At 40.4% G+C, this 22,500-nt stretch overlaps 1 pseudogene; it reads left to right on the top strand.

The window, feature by feature from the left end:
- The window catches only part of LOC138057281 (uncharacterized), a 113,497-nt pseudogene that overhangs the window by 43,864 nt on the left and 47,133 nt on the right, over positions 1-22,500 (top strand).

Raw genomic sequence — 22,500 nt, 5'->3', positions numbered from 1 at the left:
ATGTTCTTCCCACGTACGGGTGTGAACCAATATATCATCCCAGTAGAAATCAACATTGGCTAGATCTTTTAGCAACTTCTTCATTGCGCGCTTTAGTGTTGCTGCCGAGATGATCATTCCAAACGGCATCTTCAAGAACTCGTACGACCCGTCAGGTGTTACGAACGCCGTTTTCTGTATGTCCTCCTCTAGTATTGTTATCTGCCAATATCCCTTGCTAAGGTCAATTTTTGAGTACAACTTGTCTCCACTAAGCTATTGAAACCAATGTTCAGCGGTTGGCATAGGCTCGGGATCAAATACGGTTAGTTTATTTAATTTCCGATAATCAACGCACACACGGTTTGTGTTGTCTTTTTTCTTCACTACTACCACAGGTGATGCATACGAAGAACTGGACTCTCTGATAACTCCCATTTTGATCATGTCGGCAATATCTCTTCTCAGCGACTCTCTGATGCTGTAAGGTACTGGGTAAGGTCTTGATCTAACCGGCTCGTCTGAAATGAGTTTAATATGATGCTGAACGAGATCTGTAGCACCTGGTGCTTCAGTAAACAAATCCGTGAACTGTTTAGCCAAATCCATGAATTCATTCCGTTGGTCATCCGTCAGATTTGGTCTGGTTTTAACATCTTCGATTGATTCCTTGGCTACATATCCACCAAGCTCTAAGAAATCAACGTTTTCTCCCTCTGCTTCATCAGCTTTAGCCGCACAGTAGACAGCATCGTCTACACACGAAGCGCCTATTCCACCAGCTACTGCTCCTTCGGCTGTAGTCTCCTCTCGCTCAAAGTACTTTTTAAGAAGGTTAGCGTGGTAAACGTTCTCCTTGCCTTTTACTTTCACTTTGTAGTCATTGAGACCTACCACAGAGCTAACTTCAAAGGGACCCTTCCACTGCATAAGTAGCTTGTTATGGTCGGTAGGTGGCAATATAACCACTTTCTCACCTGACTGGAACTTCCTAACTTTAGACTTGCGGTCGTAATAGTGCTTTCCTTTCTGCTGGGCTTTCTCCAGTTCACTATGGGCGAGTTTAAGGGTATCTTCTAACTTCTCTCGTAATTCAAAAACATACTGGCAACTGTTCTTTACCTCAGGCTCGTCAACTTCTTTCGTCCACAGCTGTTTGAGTATAGCCATTGGTCCTCTAACAGCTCTTCCATATAACAGCTCAAACGGTGAAAAACCAGTGGACGATAAGCAAACAACAGCGGGTTTATGTAGCGATGCCACTGTTTTGGCTGCTCACTACATAGTCTCTTCAGCATAGACTTCATCGTCCCGTTGAACTTCTCTGTCAAACTATTACACATTGGGTGATATGGTGTTGTTGTCAGCTGTTTAATGCTTAGTAGTCGGGTGACTTCTCTCATACAGTCAGAAACAAACTGCGTACCCAGATCACTCAGGATTTCTTCTGGTACTCCTAGACGGCTGAAAATATCTACCAATGCCTCTGCTACAGTCTCTGTGTCAATGTTCTTTAGTGGCACAGCCTCTGGGTAGCGAGTCGAAAAATCTACCAGTGTGAATATATATCTGTGTCCTTCTTCACTCGGGGGACTGATAGGACCAACAAGATCTATTGCTACACTCTTAAAGGGTTTATCAATCAGTGGCATCTTCTCTAATGGTACCTTTGGTACTGATCCTTTACTTACGGTTTTCTGACACACGTCACAAAACTTGTAAAATCGGGTTACGTCACCTTGAATCCCAGGCCAATAAAAAGCACTCTGGATCTTGTCTGTTGTTTTCTTGATGCCCATGTGACCACCCATGATCGATCCGTGAGCTACCTCCATTATGGGGCGTCTCAACTTCTCAGGTACCATAACTTGTTTAAGCGGTTTACCACCATTCACGTAAGGATGTTTGTACAGGCGGTACAGTACTCCAGATTTTTCTTCAAAGGAAATCTCCGCCTGACCCTTCACTAACACACCGTCTCGTTTCCAGTACTTCCGCAGACTCTCATCTTCACGCTGCATCTGCTTGAGCTTCTCTCTACCCACAATAGGGTTTTCACGGGTACTAGGCACCTTCAAAGTCGTGCGTTCATCCTTTTTCTTAGCTTGACTTCGGGTAGTTACTGCACAAGCCTCTTGCCAACTGGGATCTGGATTCTGTGCATCCCTGGCATCACGTACATTACTAATAATTAGGTCGTAGATAGGATCTGAAAGGCATTGCGCTTCTACATGACCCTTAAGATAAGGCGTATCAACATAAATTCTTGCTATAGGAACCTTCCTCGCTGTGTTGTCAATAAGCAACATGACGTTAAAATCTCCGGTGAACTGATCCTCGCTGACAAGGTCCTTCTTGACTACAACTCCACTGCAACCGGTATCTCTTAAAACTTCAACAGTCTTCTCTCCAACTCTGCCTTTTACAACTGGCATCTTACTTCTTACTCCAGTTAAGGGTTCAACACAGGCATTACTTAGCAACGGAACTTTCTTGCCAAAGGCTAACAGAAGCTGATCATTTTGAATACACGACTTAACTTCCTCTGGGGTAGCGTTAAGATCTAGTGACTTAACCAAACAGCCAGCACTAACTCGACCACGTTGCACAGGGTTACCATCTTTACCTTGGCCTCCTGACTTCCATCCACCTGATCGACAGTTCCTCGCTTCATGACCTTGCTTGCCACATAGGAAGCACTTTCTCGCTAGAGCTGGGCAATAAATTGCTTTGTGTCCGCGGGCATTACACTTGTAACACTGGAGGGCTGTTGTATCACTCTGTACGTTCTTTGTTTCTTCCGCCTTGGACTGTACTACCGACTTCTTGGTCGCAGAGCTAAAAAAATGCTTTCCATGTACTTCTAAGTATTGATCGGCGATTTTCGCTATCTGCTCAAGCGTTTCCTGGGCTCTTTCACGAAGGTGAATTGCTAACTCTTTGGAAAAGAGTTAATGAACTGTTCTTCTACAATTAGATCTTTTAGGCCTTCAAAAGAACGTGCAGTGTGCGACAGTTCCAACCACCGCAACAAGTATCTCTCCAGTCGCTCTATAAACTGTTCTGGGCTCTCATCAACTTCCGGCTTTGATGCTCTAAATTTACGTCGATATCCATCCTCCGTAAGGTCATATCTCTTCATCAATGCTAGCTTTACTCGGTCATAATCTTGGGCTGCTCAGTCAGATAACTGCGAATAAACCTCTAACGCACGTCTAGACAAAAGAGCACTAAGTTTCGAAGCCCATCCTGTCTTCTCCCATTTAGCTGTCGAGGAAAATCTCTCAAATCTTTGTAAATAAGCATCCAAGTCGTCCTTGCCATCGACAAATGAGGGAAGCTTGGGTGCCTTGGCCCTATCCTCTCTCACTTCAGGACGCCCGTCAGCATTCTCCACAGCCAAACGCGCAATCTCCAACTCGTGTTCTCTTTTTGCCACTTCAATAATCTCTTTCTGTTTCAACAGCTCGGCTTCCATCTCCAATTTTCTTAGTTCGCGTTCTTGTCGCCTAGTTTCTCTCTCTTCGTCTTCTCTTCTGCGCCTTTCCTCCTTCTCTTCCTCTTCCTTTCTTTTATCCTCCTCAAGCATTCGACGTCTCTCTTCCTTTTCTTCTTCTAATTGCCTCCTTTTTTCTTCTCTTTCTTCCTGTTCCTTTCTTTGTTCTTCTTCAAACTTTCTACGCTTTTCTTCTCTTTCCTCTTCCAATTGTCTGCGTTTTTCTTCTTTTTCTTCCTCTTCCCTTCTTCTTTCTTGTTCTAATTTTTGTTGCTTCTCTACAAACTCGAGCAGCTTTTCTCCCTCCAATCCGAACTTTTCTCCAATCTGTATAAACTTATCCATTTCCAGAGCGGTATTTCACAGCAAAAACACAATATACTCTCTCGTACAGTTCTTCTTACTTTTTCTGTAACTCCTTCTTGAATTGTCCTTTCCTGGTTTCTGTAGTCAGCAAACAAATGAATTCCTCTCCCGGACAGGCCCCCAATGTTACGAGTTCGAATGTTTTGAGGAAAGATAGTTTACAAACTAAACTGAACGCAGGGTTGTCGGAACAAGAACAAGAAGATTTATTCCAGAATGAACGTAGTTTCCACGAAGTAAAACGCTGAACAACACGTACTCAATAAACTGACACGGCCTCCGCCAACTTGAATAAACACAGCTTCTGTCACACTTGACTAAATACGCCTAACACCAACTCTCTTTGCTTGTGAAAAACTAGTTAAAAAACACTCCGCTTGGACTCGTCTACTTATATACTCTCACAATAAGCTTCTAGAACTTTCTAAATTAGTAATCAATCTAATTATAGAAAGATTACAAAACACACCGATTTAGAAACGCATGCGCACGAAACTAAAAATAAACAAACTACGAACTCTTGCGAAGCCTCTAGAAAGTAACGCTTGTCACACAATGCTATTTTTCGTAACACCGACAGAGCATAACAAAATCTGAAGGACGGAGAGAACTACAGGTTTCTAGGCATCTTAGAAAACACACAGCAAGAAGACAGCAAAGTATTAGAAACAACATCTGAGATTTACCAACAGAGATTATCAGTCAACTAGTCGAGCCCTTTGTCAGATTTCCACACAGTAACAGCAACCAACCAATATGCCTTACCTGCCCTCTCATACCCCATGTGGACGCAGACATGCCAGATAAATGTGCTGAAACAGATCGACAGAGAGAGCCGAAAAATCATCAAAGACAACGGTGGAAGTCATCCAGCAACATCAATTGATCTTTATTAGCTACCGAGGAAGATGGGCGGAAGAGGGCTCAAGTCAGTAGAGACCCAGTACAAGATGACCAAAGTGAAAACTGCCATTAAGCTGTATACCAACCGGGACAGCACAATGGAACTTGTACGACAATTTGATGAGAAGTGCGAAAGAAATAGCCGACGTAGTATTGTAAAAGATGCAAAGAAATATGCAGAAGAGAGGGGTCTGGAGCTGAGTCTCTTCCCTGGTGCAGTAGTAACTACTACTGAATCTAATGAAGACGTCTCAAGTGAGAAGGTCGGAAAAGTAATGCAAAACAGTATGAATGCCAAGCGGATGGATACAATCAAAGACCAAAAGTGGCAAGGAAAGTTAATACAGACCCGGTGGATAGATACAGATCTCGTGGATTGCTTTAGCTGCTTACGCAGATGGCAACTAGCCCCCACAAATACCATAGCAGGGCTATTTGAACGGTACCAACAACTAGCACCAACAAAGTTGTACAACCAAAACAAGACACGAACAGACACCACAAGCGATGGAATGTGCCGAATGTGCCACGAATGCCCAGAAAGTATAGCACATGTAATCGCTGGATGCAGTGCGCTTGCACAAACCAATGTATTAAGAAAGCATGGCAAAGTTTATATCGATGTAAGGGTTACGAAAAAAAGGCTAGGAAAAATGTGAATGTTTTCCGACAGTTCTTGCAACTGCTTTCCCTGCTAGTAGAGGTCTATTTTCTTTTTGCGTTATCTGCGTTTACGAGTACTGGAAAAGAGAGGAACCATGATTGAAAAAAAAAAAAAAAAAAAAAAAACCAAAACAACAACAACAAAAAGAAAGAAAGACAAAGAAAAAAGAGAGAAAGAAACATGGGAGCCACTCAATCAATTTACCATCCGTTTTTCGTGTTGGATTTGATATTCAATAAGACTGGGTTCTATCAAACTCTGGCGTCCCTGAAAATAGACTATATGAGCATTTGTGGATCATTTGAATGATTAAAATTATTGAGTGCCCCATTTACTATGAGGCGGCCTACCCTACCAGAAAGAGAGAGGTGAGTCGTATGTTTTCACATCCATATAGCAAACATTCGATAACTGGCAAAGTTAGTCTGAATTGGGGATTCATTTTAGCCCCCAAACTCATAAAAAGAAACAAGACGCGACCCACGGGGCTTGTGTACTGTCCACTAAGTCTTAAGATAAAGATAATAATTCAAGGTTTCGGAACAAAAGCAAACCAGACCAGTTTTCAGAAGACAGAACGTGGCAATTGAGGTTATCAGTCCCAGGCCTTAAAGGTTAGAGTTGTTTTGCCCTTGGAGGCTTGTTATGGGAACTGGTAACAGCATTAGACTGGTGTGAATGCAGAATTTCACTGAAGCTAGAAATAAACATCCCTGAGGAATCTCGCTCCGATCGACTACGACGAAAGTGTTTGTGTAGCGATCACTCTCTTGGTCAGAATTACATCAGTTTGGGTTTCTGATGAGAAATAATATTTTTCCAAGCGCCAATACTGATTGCGGCCCTTTTTGATGTCAATGGTGACACATCCAGTTTGTTATACTGATTGCCGTGTTAATTTTTTTAAAAGAAAAACGAATTTATAAGGAGGAGTACTTTACAGTAAAGACACTCGAACCATGAACACTTAATATTTGTTTGTACATTTTTGTAGTGACATAGAATGTGGGCTCGCCCTTTTGACAAGAGTATTTAATGTTTTTACACTTAAAAAATTCTATACAGGTCACATTCCACTGGTCAAGACTAGAGGTCGCTGCCCCAATAATCAACAACTAAGCCAAAAGTTTCCCCGAGACCTGAAACAACATTTTTGTTGAGTGATTAGCGCTAGCAGACACTTTTGGTGTTGTTTATTTGTCTGCAGCACGGTGACATGTACACTTATCTGTGGAATGTCACCTGTGTTTTATTTTAATAGACCTGCAGCTGCAGTAATCCATATTCTTTCCCATCCCTTCCACACTCTTCAGCTAGTGGTGCATAGAAAGATCTAGCTCGGTCGGTTTTCATCATTGCCTTTTACTTTCATTAATAAAAGGTAAAGGCAAGGGTTATTTTTAGCTGAGGGTAAATGCAGCTTTGTATTCTTACTTGAGGACTAGCATTTGTGGGACACTTTGTGACATTAATTGTCTGTATTCCGAGGCACAAGTGATGTGAAAGTGGGGAGAAGAGCAAGTGGAGGCTTCGTGTCGCTTCTTGAAATCCGCGTGCATCTAATTAGGGACATTTTTGGACATATCCGAATAGGCCTTAATCACTCTGCGGCCATGTTGAGTCCCGAGAGATTAAAAACTTTTGTTTTGCCCGACCGAAACTTGTTCCCAAACATTTCAACTCGAGGCTCGGGATAAGAAATCTGTTGTCTATAGCCAATATGGCTGCCAGGCGAGTAAGGCGAATAGGCCTAACTAGGTCTGTCTTGATTGCACTGAGCACTTTTAGGATTCTGAGTGCTTTTAGAAAAATGTTAGCACGTTTTTACAGTTTGGGAAACAGCCAAGCAAATTTTCGTATTTTGTTTTGAAGATCAGTTTTCAGCAAACCGAGGTTCCTTTGTGATTGTAAAATTGAAATATCGAAGACATGAAAAGTTAAATCGTTGAAATGAGCTTGAGTTGATGTTGCGTTTGAATTAAAAGAATTTAAAACCATGTTAGTTTTTAAGCCATAGATCTCTAAGATATCTTTTGCTCGAGAAACATGTCTCACTTCTCTGAGCATTTAGAAACAATGGAAGGCCAATTCTTTGTTAAAAAATATTCATACCTTTAAAAATTTTAAAAACTTTCAAAATATTTTCCATTTCTAATTAAATTTTGCTACTTTTTTTAAATTTGAAACTATTTGAGCAGTTTTACGCCATTTATGAAGCACTCGTTTTACTCTTTTTTTCCCAGTACGAATGGGACTAGTCTACTGGTGAAATTGAAAATCTTTTTTTTTTTTTCAAATTTGTTGCTGCATACATGTAGGTGAAATGTAGAAATGTCATAAGACACGAAGCCGTCTTCTAGTGGCTCGCAAGCTGTGGAAACTCCTTGCAAGATCCATAATGAAAAAAGAGGACTGGAGTGGGGGTCGGGGTTGTTTAGGGTACGATGGGTAGGAGTTTTTGACCTTCGTTTCACTCTCTGCAAGCTATGGATCATTTTTTAAGACCAGGAATGAAGCAATAAAGAAAGATTTTCATGTATTCTTTTAAATCCCGCCTTTTTAAACAGTTTTACTGATTACTGATTAGGAGTGACAGATGTATAATTGGTACCAAATGAGTTGATACTGAAGGCTGGCCATGTAAATGGCCAAAACTGGTTTTGTAGCCGTTGTTTTGAGCGTTAACTCTGGTTTAGGCAAATTAGAAAAATATGAGTTGAAAGTAGTTAAATGTATGTTTATTTTGGTTATCTTTAGTAAAGTTACGGCATTTTTTTAATTTCGAAGTCATGTTTCGATGTTACAAACATCATCGTCAGTTACAGAATATTTGAAAAACCGTTACGACTATATAACAACTAGGCGAAACATGCATAATTAAATATGATTAAGTGACAAGAAATACATATTAAGGTGAGTTACAGAGTTTTAGAAAGAATGTAGAGCCTAAAGCGTAAGTGTCAGGTTGACGTGATGAACTTGTTGGTTTAACTTTGGCTTTTCCGAATTTGTATTATATGCATAGCATCCTTGCATGTTTCGCCTAGTTTTTATACAGTCCTAACGGTTTTTCAAATATTCTGTAACTGACGATGGTGTTTTTAACATCGAAACATGTCTTCAAATTAAAAAAAATGTCGTAACTTTCTTAAAGATAACGATTTGCTGTCTGCTGTGTCGACCTTTTGGTTCCATTATCCATGTTTTTTTACACTATTTCATTTTTTTCAGTTAAAGAGTCAGGATCGCCATCTAAAGGTAATATCTCAGTAACAGTGGAGTTTAATTTAGAAGACAGAAATTGCGCAAAACAAAGAGAGCAAAATCCGAGAACAAGATCTTACCAAAATACAAGACTTACAAACAACGACTAGTACTTTTGTTGTATTCTGTATCGAAATGATGAGTTCCCAAGTGAGTTGATACTGAAGGCTGGCAATATGAATGCCTAGAAGTGGTTTCATAGCCGGTGTTTTGAGCGTTAACCCTGCTTAAGGCAAATTAGAAAAATATGAGTTGAAATTAGTTAAATTTAAATTTATTTTCCTATTTCATTTTTTTTTTCAGTTAAAGAGTCGGGATCGTCATATGAAGGTAATACCTCAGTAACTGGAGTTTACTTTAGAAGACACAAATGGCACGAAACAAAGATAGTAAAAACCGGGAACAATATCTTACCAAAATACAAGACTTACTAGTAGTAATCATGGATTTGTAAAGTGCTTTCGATGTGTCGTAAAATAATACTTTTTTTTATTGTACTCATTGCCCAGAAATATTCAGGGAAAGTGGACTTGAGGGGCGCTTTTAGGCAGTATGCAGAGAGATCTTTAATCTCCTGTGTAAAGCAGCTGAGTTCACAAATCACAACTCGGCATCGTTGCTGACACGAATTGCCAAGCGGGTGCGAATTGTAGTGTCCGTTTCCTACAAAACGTACCTCTACATAGCTTTCTGATGTTGTGATAAGTAGCTTTAGTCATATTTGCAAGTGATACTTCGAAAAAATCAACACAACTTCACTTACCTTTGAAAAAACAGCGAAGAAAACAGCAGCCGAGCAACCAACGCGCACAAATGCAAAGTACGTAGAATACCGCTTCGATTTGGAAATGATTGAAAAAAAAAAAAAAAAAAAAAAAAAACAACAACAACACCACCAAAAACGACAAAAAGAAAGAAAAGGAAAAAGAGAGAAAGGAACATGGGAGCCACTTAATCAATTTACCATCCGTTTTTCGTGTTGGAGTTGATACTCAATAACACTGGATTGTATCAAACTCTGGTCTGCTTGAAAATAGATTATATGAGCATTTGTAGATCATTTGAATGACAAAAATTATTTTGAGTGCCTCATTTACTATGGGGCGGCCTACCCTACAAGAAAGAGAGAGGTGAGTCGTCGCGTGTTTTCACATCCCTGCAGCAAACATTCGATAACTGGCAAAGTTAGTCTGAATTGGGGATTCATTCTAGCCCCCAAACTCATAAAAGGAAACAAGACGCGACGCGTTATTGTCCACTAAGTGGTTGTTTTCAATATGATAAAGATAACAATTCAGGGTTTCGGAACAAAAGCAAACCAGACCAGTTTTTAAAAGAGAGAACGTGACAATTGAAGTTATCAGTCCCAGGCCTTAAGGGTTAGAGTTGTCTTGCCCTTGGAGGCTTGTTATGAGAACTGGTAACAGCTAAAATCGAACAATGCATTTGACTGGTGAGAGTGCAGAACTTCACTGCATGCCGAAGCTAAAAATGGACATCCCTGATGAATCTCGCTCCGATCGACTACGGCGAAAGTGCCTTGTGTAGCGATCACTGTCTTGGTCAAAATTACATCAGTTTGGGTTTCTGATGAGACAGAATATTTTTCTAAGCGCCAACACTGATTGCGGCTCTTTTTGATGTCAATGGTGACACATCCAGTTTGTTATACTGAGATAATGCTTTGACAATATAATTGCTACATTTTGTGATAATTTTTTTAAAACAAAAACGAATTTATAAGGCGGAGTACTTTAAAGGTCAAGTATTCTTCAGGCACTCAGATTATGGACAAAAATCTCGTCTGAGGCGGAAAATTGGTCTTACGGGTTCCTCGTCAGATGTCAGAATTTAAAGGCCCCCCTTCAACAGACAGGCTGTTCGATCGTTTGTTTTTGTTATGGAAATTCGCATTGCTTATCCTAGCAATCTGATTGGATGAATTTCAGATTTGGCTGCATTTTCATATATGAAAATTGTTTCGCGGCACGCAGTGCCCGTCGGTTGAATGTGGGCCTTTAAGTTCACATTTGGATGAGTGATTGGACGGTCTGTCGCTCACAATATCGTGGAAGAACTGGACTTCTTGAGAGCCACGTGATAGCATCCAAAGTATAGGCCCATAGTCGATCTCTTTTTTTTGTAAAGATGTTAGAACTTGTGCGTGTTTTACCGTGGAAGGGTTGGTTGGGAAAAGAGACGGCTTTTCCGTCGAAGAAGAAGAATCTTACGTCTCAAACGAGTTTTTTGTCTCTTTGTGAAAGCGGCTAATATGTTGGTGTAGTAGAGGAAAGATGAACTACAAAATGCAATTTCTTGTATTCCATTTCATTTTTTACCACAATTGCGTGTAATCTCGCCATCTGATTGGCAAATTTGCCGTTGTCGATTGTAGTCTAGACAACGCTGTACGCGTCATGCTCGCGTCAATTTGTCACGCAATGTAATAGACAATCAGGAACGCCCATTTTGGGAAATAAACCAATCATATTGCGAGAAAGTAATAGACAACGCTTGCTCTTTCTTTGTGTCATGATTTTGGTCACGATCTGAACTAAAAACTTTCTTTGACGTTGAATATTGTGGTAAAAAACAAATCGAAAGTGGTTCAGCGTTGTCTCTACTCTTACCGACAACGAATTGGTTGTGGACTCACTCGGCTGCTCCTCGTGAGTCCACAACATTTTGACCACTGTGATGACGAATATCGCTGAACCACTTTCGATTTGTTAAATTTGCCTCCAACGTTTTTTTCTTAAATATTGAGTAACGCTATCCGCGTTGTATTCATTTAGCTATCTTTCGAATGTTAAACAACGTGATTCCTAAAGTCGCAATCTTGTACAGCGAGTGGACAGTTTTGACATACGATATTTATATTTCAGCAACTTCGTGTAAATTGTCGATGTCGTTAAGATATCTATTTTTGCCGCTGCACGTGCAGAGCGCTTTAATAGCGTGTATATTTTTAGCCCCGGTAGAATAGAAGATGTAGTTTATCAAGCAAACGTAGTGTTTGGTGTATTCTTTTATGTTAGTGTATCTTCTGGAGAAGCAACTTTAGCTACCAACGAAATCAATTTTTGTGAACGTCAATTGCAGCTCGAAATTGAAGTTGTTTTGTCAGTCACAAAAGTTCTTGCTTTTAGGTTGACCGCTTTTGAGGGAATTCACCTTCTGTGGGAATATAACATCAGCTCTTTTGACCTTTTTGATACTTACGTATACATTGTAAGATAAAGATTGCTAATTTAAAAAATGCCTTGTCAAACGATATCAAAATATAACGAAAACTCTACCCTGGCCCAGTGAGAAAATGTTTGTCGACGAGTGCCACGTGACCAGCGTGAACCAGGGTCTTTTTCTTAACGTCAGTGGAGGTAGAGAAGAGAGACCCTGGGAACGAGGTTGTATCCTACCACATCACAAAAGTTTACAAACAATGGCTAGTACTTTGTTGTATGCATTAACCAAATGAAGAGTCCCCAATAAAGACTCATTTGGCCCTTACTCCTGTGTTTGTCAGCATCCTGATTTGTCAGCATCCTGATTTGTACAGCGAGTAGACAGTTTTGACTTACCGTACGATATTTATATTTCAGCAACTTCGTGTAAATTGTAAATGATTGAAAAAAACAAAAAAACAAAACAAAACAACAACAACGACAACAAAAAAAAAAAAGGGAAGGAAAAAGAGAAAAAGAAACATGGTAGCAACTTAATCAATTTACCATCCGTTTTTCGTGTTGGAGTTGATACTCAATAAGACTGGATTGTATCAAACTCTGGTCTGCCTGAAAATAGATTATATGGGCATTTGTGGATCATTTGAATGACAAAAATTATTTTGAGTGCCCCATTTACTATGGGGCGGCCTACCCTACCAGAAAGAGAGAGGTGAGTCGTCGCGTGTTTTCACATTCATGCAGCAAACATTCGATAACTGGCAAAGTCAGTCTGAATTGGTGGTTCATTCTAGCCTCCAAACTCATAAAAAGAAACATGACGCGATCCACGGGACTTGTTATTGTCCACGAAGTCGTTGTTTTCAATATGATAAAGATAACAATTCAGGGTTTCGGAATAAAAGCAAACCAGACCAGTTTTCAGTCCCAGACCTTAAGGGATAAAGTTGTCTTGCCCTTGGAGGCTTGTTATGGGAACTGGTAACAGCTAAAATCGAACAATGCATTTGACTGGTGTGAGTGCAGAACTTCACTGAATGTCGAAGCTAGAAATGGACATCCCTGGTGAATCTCGCTCCGATCGACTACGGCGAAAGTGCCTTGTGTAGCCATCACTGTCTTGGTCAGAATTACATCAGTTTGGGTTTCTGATGAGAAAAAAATATTTTTCTAAGCGCCAACACTGATTGCGGTTCTTTTTGATGTCAATAGTGACACATCCAGTTTGTTATACTGAGACAAGAGATCATAATCTCTTGACTGAGATAATGCTGTGACAATGTAATTGCTACATTTTGTGATAATTTTTTTTAAAAGAAAAACAAATTTATAAGGCGGAGTACTTTAAAGGTCAAGTATTCTTCAGGCACTCAGATTATGAACAAAAATCTCGCCTGAGGCGGAAAATTGGTCTTACGGGTTCCTCGTCAGATGTCAGAATTTAAAGGCCGCCCTTCAACAGACAGGCTGTTCGACCGTTTGTTTTTGTTATGGAAATTCGCATTGCTTATCCTAGCAATCTGATTGGATGAATTTCAGCTTTGGTGGCATTTTCATATATGAAAATTGTTTCGCGGCACGCAGTGCCTGTCGGCTGAATGTGGGGCTTTAAGTTCACATTTGGATGAGTGATTGGACGGTCTGTCGCTCACAATATCGTGAAAGAACTGGACTTCTTGAGAGCCGCGTGATAGCATCCAAAGTATAGGCCCATAGTCGATCTCTTTTTTCTAAAGATGTTAGAACTTTCGCGCGTTTTACCGTGGAAGGGTTGGTTGGGAAAAGAGACGGGTTTTCGATCGAAGACGAATCTTACGTCTCAGACGAGTTTTTTGTCTCTTTGTGAAAGCGGCTAATATGTTGGTGTGGTAGATGAAAGATGAGCTCCAAATACAGTTTCTTGCATTCCATTTCATTTTTTACCACAATTGCTTGTAATCTCGCCATCTGATTGGCTAATTTGTCGTTGTCGATTGGAGTCTAGACAACGCTGTACGCATCAAGCTCGCGTCAATTTGTCACGCAATGCAAAAGCCAATCAGGAACGCCCATTTTGGGAATAAACCAATCATATTGCGAGAAAGTAATAGACATCGCTTGCTCTTTCTTTGTGTCATTATTTTGGTCACGATCTGAACTAAAAACTTTCTTTGGCGTTGAATATTGTGGTTAAAAACAAATCGAAAGTGGTTCAGCGTTGTCTGTACTCTTGTCGACAACGAAATTCGTCATCACAGTGGTCAAAATTTGTTGTGGACTCACTCAGCTGCTCCTCGTGAGTCCGCAACATTTTTTTACCCACTGTGATGACGAATATCGTTGTCCATAAGAGTACAGACAACGCTGAACCACTTTCGATTTGTTAAATTTCCCTCCAACGTTTTTTTCTCTCAAATATTGAGTAAGGCTATTGTTGTATTGATTTATCGTGACTTTCCAGGAAAGTCTTTAGAGACGAGAAAGTAGAAAACTGATCTGCAAAGTGTTAAAAATCGATCACAGTTTGTCTGTATTTTTTGGAAACATATTTTACGCCACCAATAAGCCAACCCCTCTTTCAGTTCTTTTCAAAATTCCTTGATGAAATATTAGCTAAATAAGATCAATCAAGAGTGATCAGTAACATACATATATTTTTTATTTCTATAGTAAGACAAAATATGGAAGCTAAAAAATCAGGTAATGTATTTTGAAGTGCGGTTTATAGACGAAATGGAGAAGTGATCCTTGCACTTCTCTTGACGAAATATGCATTTCTTTCGTTTATCGAGTTCTTTACTGGAACAATTGATCCGGATAAATTGACCCGCTCCCAACTGTGTGGCTTCATAGCTTAGTTATTTGAGTATTGCACCAGCATCGCAGAGGTCATGGGTTTGAATCCCGTTGGAGCCACCTGAAATTTTCAGGTGTCTAAAAGAGACAATTGCTTAAATTGTTCAGCTAAGTGCGAGGATCACTTCTCTATTTCATGGTACGGCTGAGTTGATACTGAAGGCTGGCGATGTGAATGCCTGAAAGTGGTTTTATAGCTGTGTTTTGAGCGTTAACCTTGGTCAAGGGAAAATAGAAAAGTATGGTTAAAAGTACTTGAATGTAAGTTGTTTTTTCTATTTTCATTTTTTTTCAGATGAGGAGCAGGAAGTGTTTTGGAAAGGTAATATTACAGTAATTAGGCTATTACTTTAGAAGACACACTGCAAATAATGCGAAACAAGGGGAGCAAAAAATATCCTACCCGGGAACAATATCATACCCAACTTCGTTCTCAGGGTCTCTCTTCTCTACCTCCATTGTCGCCGAGAAAAGACCCTGGTTCACATTCGTCATGTGTCTTCCAGAATCTGGGAGGTTCACCAAATGTGTGTCAGGGGATGGGTGGCAGTAGCCTTTGTCGACATTGCAATTGATTTTGTAGCCAGATGACCATCGACAAAACCTTTGACCGCAGTAGTTTATGTACTACACATATGGAATTAGACGTGAAAGGCAAAAGGTTGTGGTTAAAATCGATCGGACGGCACAGAAAATACACTCGCGTCATTCAAGATTTCACCCGTGTGAAGGTCCGGATCAACGAAGAATGCTAATAGTTTGCGACAATTTTAAAGAAAAGAAGATTTTGTCGTGCAAGAAAACAGGCGAAACGTTTATCCCTGGGAAACAAACATGTTCAGCGATCAGCCGGTGTGATGTTATTTAAGTTCTTATGTCACGTATCGACCTCAAATCATCAAATCATACTTCATTAACATGTGCAGGTATTTTCTTTTGGTCTTTGATTTTCGTTTGTCTTTCGAATGTTAAACAACGTGATTCCTAAAGTCGCAATCTTGTACAGTGAGTAGACAGTTTTGACTTACGATATTTATATTTCAGCAACTTCGTGTAAATTGTCGATGTCGTTAAGATATATATTTTTGCCACTGCACGAGCACAGCGCTTTAATAGCGTGTATATTTTTAGCCCCGGTAGAATAGAAGATACATTTTATCAAGCAAACGTAGTGTTTGGTGTATTCTTTTATGTTAGAGTATATTCTGGAGAAGCAACTTTAGCTACTAAGGAAATCAATTCTTGTGAACATCAATTAAAAGGTAAAGTCTCTGCTTACGAGCCAGAAGGCTCATCAGGCCGGCGCTTATCTCCGGTTTCAGTAGCATGAAGCGACTAGGAGTATTTATACTCCCCCCTGGATGGGATGCTAGTCCATCGCAGGGTTACCCCCAGCATTACGCCGGTACCCATTTATACACTTGGGTGGAGAGAGGCACCGTGAGAGTAAAGTGTCTTGCCCAAGAACACAACACAATGTCCCCTGCCAGGCCCCGAACCCGGACCACTCGATCCGGAGTCGAGCGCACTAACCATGAGGCCACCGCGCCTCTCAACATCAATTGCCGGTCGACATTGAAGTTGTCTTGTCTGTCACAAAAGCTCTTGCTTTTAGGTTGACCACTTTTGTGGGAATTCATCTCCTGTGGGAATACAACATCAGCTCTTTTGACCTTTTTGATACTTACATTGTAAGATAAAGATTGCTTATTTAAAAGATGCCTTGTTGCGGTATCAAAATAAAAAGAAAACTCTACCCCGGTCCAGTGAGAAAATGTTTGTCGACGAGTGCCACGTGAACCAGGGTCTTTTTCTTAACGACAATAGAGGTAGAGAAGAGAGACCCTGGGAACGAGGTTGTATCCTACCACAATACAAAAATACACAAACAATGGCTAGTACTTTGTTGTATGCATTATCCAAATGAAGAGTCCCCAATAAAGACTCATTTGGCCATTACTCCTGTGTTCGTCAGCATCAAGGAATTATGGTTTACACGAATTTTTTCGGTTATGAATAGTCCTCATCTATCTCCATTATGTTGAATTTCTGTTGCTCTTGTTTCACAACCACATGGTTGGAGTCAAAGTTAGTATCAACATAACATCATTAAGAAAAAAAAAACTGATCTGCTCATTTTTGCATGTAATTTAGTCAGTAAAATCGTAAATTGGGGGCCCAAATTAACAGAACTCGTCAACCTGTATAAGTCACAGGGTCCTTGAGAGTATCTCCGTGCACTGTCAGCACAAATCCCATGATTCATAAAGTCTGCAGTCAATGCAGGATTTTTATGCTTCATGCTTCATTTCTAAGACTTATATTGTTGGCAAGGCGTTGCTTTTGTGCGAGCTCTGTTTGCTGGGACACAAATAGTACCACATATGTTTGGGATATTTTGGCCAAGCCCTGTTGGGCTAGACCGTTTATTTCAAATCAGCATGGCAACCTAAGAAAAACACAAATATAGAAGATATGATCTCAGCAAAGGTGAGGGTACACCCGCCATCCACAAGAAACTAAGAATAGGGAGGGGGGAGGGGAAAATAATCTTAACTGTCTTGAATTAGTTAGTGAAAGAGGCCCTACGCCTAGTTTCTGCAGTGGATAAGATCTACAGAAATTCCCAAATGACAGAAATGCCCCAACTGCATCATGGAAAAGAAATAACTAAGCCTGTCACACCCAGCATAAATCCATTTATTTCCTCTGGGAAATAGATTCCTTTTTTTTTTTGGACGGAGAAAGTGTTACACACAATTTTATCCAGTAGAGGAATGTCATGTTGAAAAGCAGACCGGGAAAAGTTGTGAATGATCAAGGAGCAACCTTATAATTGTCCTGATTCGTCAATAATTGCGTTATAATTAAGTCGACAAGCAAAGGAGCGTCTGACTAGATATCTCTCCTTACGGAGACAAGTGATAGATTAATTCACGTCAGGTGTTTTGCCGAGATTTTAAACAAATGTCTGTAAGGACACTTGGCATTACAAATATACCACCCTAAATACCGTGGTTAATTAAAATAAGAAAATAACTAAAAAAGAGCAAAAAGAAAAACAACAAATGTTTTAAAACCTTCTTAGCACTAACCATTTTGTCATGGTTGATGTTGTCACTCTCAAGATAAGGAAGTCATGCTAGGACGCAGTTCATGCAGACTGCACCGTGCTGTAGATCTGTTAATTACAAACCACAAATTGGTCATGGCATGACCAAGCTTATCTTGGATGAGAAGACAAGTACACAAACAAAAACTTTATGTCGGTTTTTGCTTTCGATAAATGCAAAATGCGAAGACATAAACGTAACCGCTTAACTACATTAATTACCTGGTTAGAGTCCATCGTCCATCCGCAGAATTACAGGATCGTAAACTGGAATTCTTGAACAAGTAACATATACTTGCCCGTGAGCTCTGAAATTTGAACGACTAACCGTATTTCAGTGGAAAATTATTTCAAAAACGTAGATGGGCTCGATTCGGGAGAATCTAGACCTCCCTAGACCTCGGGAGAATCTAGACCTCTTGTTAATTTTTATCTTAAACTTTGGCTTACACTTGCTTACGCGGATAAAAGGCTTGCCGTTTTTTGATCAAGTCTCAGGAAAATCTAAGAGGATCTTTTTTAGAATGCTGAAATTGTGAAGTTTAATTAACTCGGAAGAATGAAAGAAAAGTGCAGGATACTGGAAAAGTTTGGTACGTTGAGAAGGAAAATTGACCATTAAAGTTATCCTCGGAGCGAAATGCTAGAAAACTTTCGCAAGCAGTAGTTCGTAGTTTTACTTTTGAGTAGAGAATTTTTTTTTTATACAAAAAGATCTACTATCGTTTGAATCTTATAAATTAAGGGTATGTTTTAATAGAAAAACCTGTGTTCCTTGAAGGACGGGGAAAGTAAATCATGGTAAATAGTTAGCGTCAAATGATTTGATAATGAAGGTCAGCAATTGAACACATTAAAGAGGTTCCTTAGCTGATGACTTTTAAATGTTAACCCTAGACAAGCTAGCCATGAAGAACAACACAGCACAGAAATAACTTTTAGTTACATACAGTACAGTGGTTACTACCCAAGGAGGGAGCAAAATGGCTTTGCATGATTATACCGTTATCTGAATAGGTGATTTTCTTTCCTATATTATAGCAACTGCTGCTCAAATTTTCTTTCAAAGTAGCTTTGTGTTGGACATAACAGCTGTGTTTTGATGTGAACTGAGTCCGTTCGGGTAGGGGACTGTGTACGGCTAATGTTTTGAATCTTGCAGGGCTGGCTTTCGATACCCTTTGACCCTTCGTGGAGTTCCAAGTCTCATTTGCGTTGACTTGGAAGGGAAAGTATCACTCACTTAAATTAATGGCCGCATACAACTAAAATGATTTTAGTGGAATAAGTGTAAGACAAGTCTCTTTGGGAGCCATTTTTGTCACCAAATGCAAGCACTGTGGGGACCGCGGTTGGAAAAAAAATTCCTCAATTTATCTGAAGACTAAACCGATACATCTAACAAAGCTAGGTTGGTCTACGAACTCAAGCATCGTATTCCCGACATTTATAGTTGAGGTAATAACCACATGACTCAGAACACCAAAGTTGAAATGGCTCAGAGAAACAAAGAACGATGTTTGCGGGAGTGCCGAAACGGAATAGTATTGCGATTAAAAATTGCTGGGTGACCAAACAATTGCAACTAAAGAAAAATAGTTAACTGGAAAGCCCCTGGGCCAGATGGATTTTAAGGTTTAGCTGAAGAATCTTACTTCGTGAATGGAGAGAACTGCCGTGCACTTCAGGACTGGCTCACTACTAATCAAATGCTACAGTGGCTTACTAAAGATCGGACAGTACTAGTCATTAAAGATAGAGAGAAAGGGAATATAACAACAATTTTAGGTCCATAACTTGCCTGCCGCTTGGAGATGAACTTTATGAACACCTGGAGGAACAGAATTTATTGCATGATGAAAAGAATGGGTGTGAATGAAACTGCAAAAGGAGAAAAACAGGTCCTGAGATGACTTGGGTGGACAACAAAAAGACAAATGCTATGATCCCACTTTTGTGGATCATCAAATGTTTACGAATATTTGGCGCTGCTGAAAATATGCTGTCGTTGTTGGAAAAAGTATGAATCAATGGCTGGTGGAATTGACATCAGGAGGAAGTACCCTTGGCTCAGTAAGTGTAGGAGAGGAATGTTCCAGGGAGACAGCCCGTCACCGCTGCTAATTGTGTTGACCCTTATTCCGTTCTCGGTGGTGTTAAGGAAGGCTTAATTAAAGCGGGTTATTCATTGGTCGAGCGAGAGCAGCGAGCCAAAGCAACACTAATCTTGCAATGCATCTCGGGGCTATCGCGCTAAGAATCCCGAGATTGCATGCCTGAGTTCGCCCGATTATAAATGCTATGCCTTGCAGATTGGGTTCTGAGGAACACTCGGTATTTCTTCGGACCGTCGAGTTACAGTCATCAGATTGCCGTCAGACACCGAGCGCCACCGAACGAATGCTCGGCTAATCACATGGCAGAAAAAAACATAATATTCGTTTCTTTGAGTTGTGGCGGATTTTCCTCTGGATTTTCCTGTTGTTTTCACGTTAAGTATCATTAAAAAATCGACTTAGATATATTATTGAAAGTTGTCAGAGCTTTCAAACTGTGTTGTTCTCTGGTTTGAGAAACATGTCGCTTCAGATTCTTCGCATTGTCGGTCGAGTTTGGAACGAAGGCAGTCGCATGTTATGTCAATGGCTACCATCACCACTGACTACTACAAGGCGTTTGGCCTTACAAACTTTTCCCTCTTTGGGGCTGCCTGCATTGATCAGGTCTCCTCCTACTCGAGCATTGCCCTTCTCATTGAGAACGACTAGCTTATATGTTAAACCTCCATGGAAAGGATGACAAACAAGTGGACACCCTTATCAAGATTGTTCGAGTATTAAGCAAAGACATAAGGGTGGAGTTTGGAATCAGTAAGTGCGCAGCCCTGGTTATGGAAAGGGGAGAGGTATCCAAGGTGTGAAACAGCGTACGAAAGGCCACAAGAATATTATTATCATCGCATTCTTTGTCAAATCTTCTGGTGACCATAACAAAACACCTTGTTAATTCCACGGGCGTATTTCTTCTACGCATCTCCAATCATGACTTAATATATGTAACATTACGCTTGAAGCTCAAAAGACTTCCACCGAAGAACCTTAGAAATAAAAGACCATAAGAGATTGGGTGAGGACAAAGTCAGATCCGATGTCGAAACGATTCCTTTTCACATCGGTGTAGTCTTCGATGACAAGGTCGATTTTTTAAGGGCTTGGCAACACTTAGTTAACATTATTTGCAATGATCACGCTCCATCGAAAGAAGTAATACAAGTTCATCTCGGCCTAGGATCACCAACACCTTTCGCTTTAAATCGCAGGTACAGCCTATTCAAGGTGGCAGTTTGATTTTAATGCCAAAACTTACAAGCCAGCTAGAAATGAGGTTATGTCGGCTCCAAAGCAAGCGAAAGCCGCATACTTCTCCAAACTGTTCACCAAAGTCAAGCAAAACTAGCGCAATTTGGAAGTCTCTTAAAGTGCATCTGAAGCGAAATCAGTTTTTTAATATTTTGAAAGTTCAACATTGTGAAGACACTTTTCCGAAGTTTGAATCATATTTTTAAAAAAAATGGCGATTTTACAACGCACGAAAGTTGTGCGATTTTTCTCTTAAAATTGGTATTTGAATCGCGCGGCCAAAATGTCCGGTCACGTGGCCTGATGACGTAGTGTTGTGGACAAGACCACGAGGGTGCAATATGGCGTCGAGTGAGAAAGTGCGTAGAGGAAGGAGATATTGGTGCTTACCATTTAGCCAAGAAATCCGGAAATTTCGGTTTGAGGTCAAATGGAAAGGCAATTTTCCGGAAAATCTTTTCGGAAATTGGGTACAACCTCCAGAGGTAGTCCTCTTTTTCCGTTCGGAACGGAATTCGCGAAATGCTCTTACCATTTGCGAGAATCCTTCCGTTTCCAAGCCCTTTCTCACAAGATCGAGTAAAATATGCGGGATTGAATGCTGTGTTGTAAATGGTAAGCGCCATTCTCATCCGGTTGGACGTCATTAAATTTGGAAAATCGCGGAAGGGTCTATTGACGAGAAGCATGAAACACGGTAGTGACGCAATGCCTGTGTTAAATTTTACAGATTTATTGCTTTTCAACACGTCTTGAACCACTTGCTCTCTTAATTCTTCTTTGAGCATTAGCGCCAACTTTAACTTCTTGGCTGGAGGCTGGGGTTAAAGTAAAAGACTGATTTATTCCCCTTTCCATTTTGGCGAAGTTCCGTCTGGCATAGCACGTTTCTGTGTTGCTCGTCGAAGTTTTCAAATCGGTCCGTGTAATCGTGGTCGCTGATCACACCGGTGTTCTCTGCTGTACTTCCAGTTTCTGCTGATGAATGCATTATACCGATTTTACCTTCAGGCACGACTGCCCTTTGCCTTTTCGCCGGTAGCTCTGTCACCATCGGTCCCCGGTATTCTCTACTGAAATGTTGCGAACATATCCGAGGATCTGCAAGCGTCTTCAACTTTTCGTCCGCCCTTCGACAAAATGTTCCCCATTTTTTGCGTAGTTTCTGATCGGATGGAAAGCAAAAATACGAGAGATTTGGCTTGTTTTGACTCCCACTTTTGCACACTGCATGGTATTTAACCATCGTTTAACTACGACTAACGCTCAAAGCGAAAACATTACTTCCCATCTTTCCTCAATGTAAGTTTAAACTTCTCGCGCGCTGTTCCCCAAGA

Source organism: Montipora capricornis, chromosome 7, assembly GCF_036669925.1.
Source record: "Montipora capricornis isolate CH-2021 chromosome 7, ASM3666992v2, whole genome shotgun sequence".
NCBI lineage: Eukaryota > Metazoa > Cnidaria > Anthozoa > Scleractinia > Acroporidae > Montipora > Montipora capricornis.
This window is presented reverse-complemented; position numbering and strand designations above follow the sequence as displayed.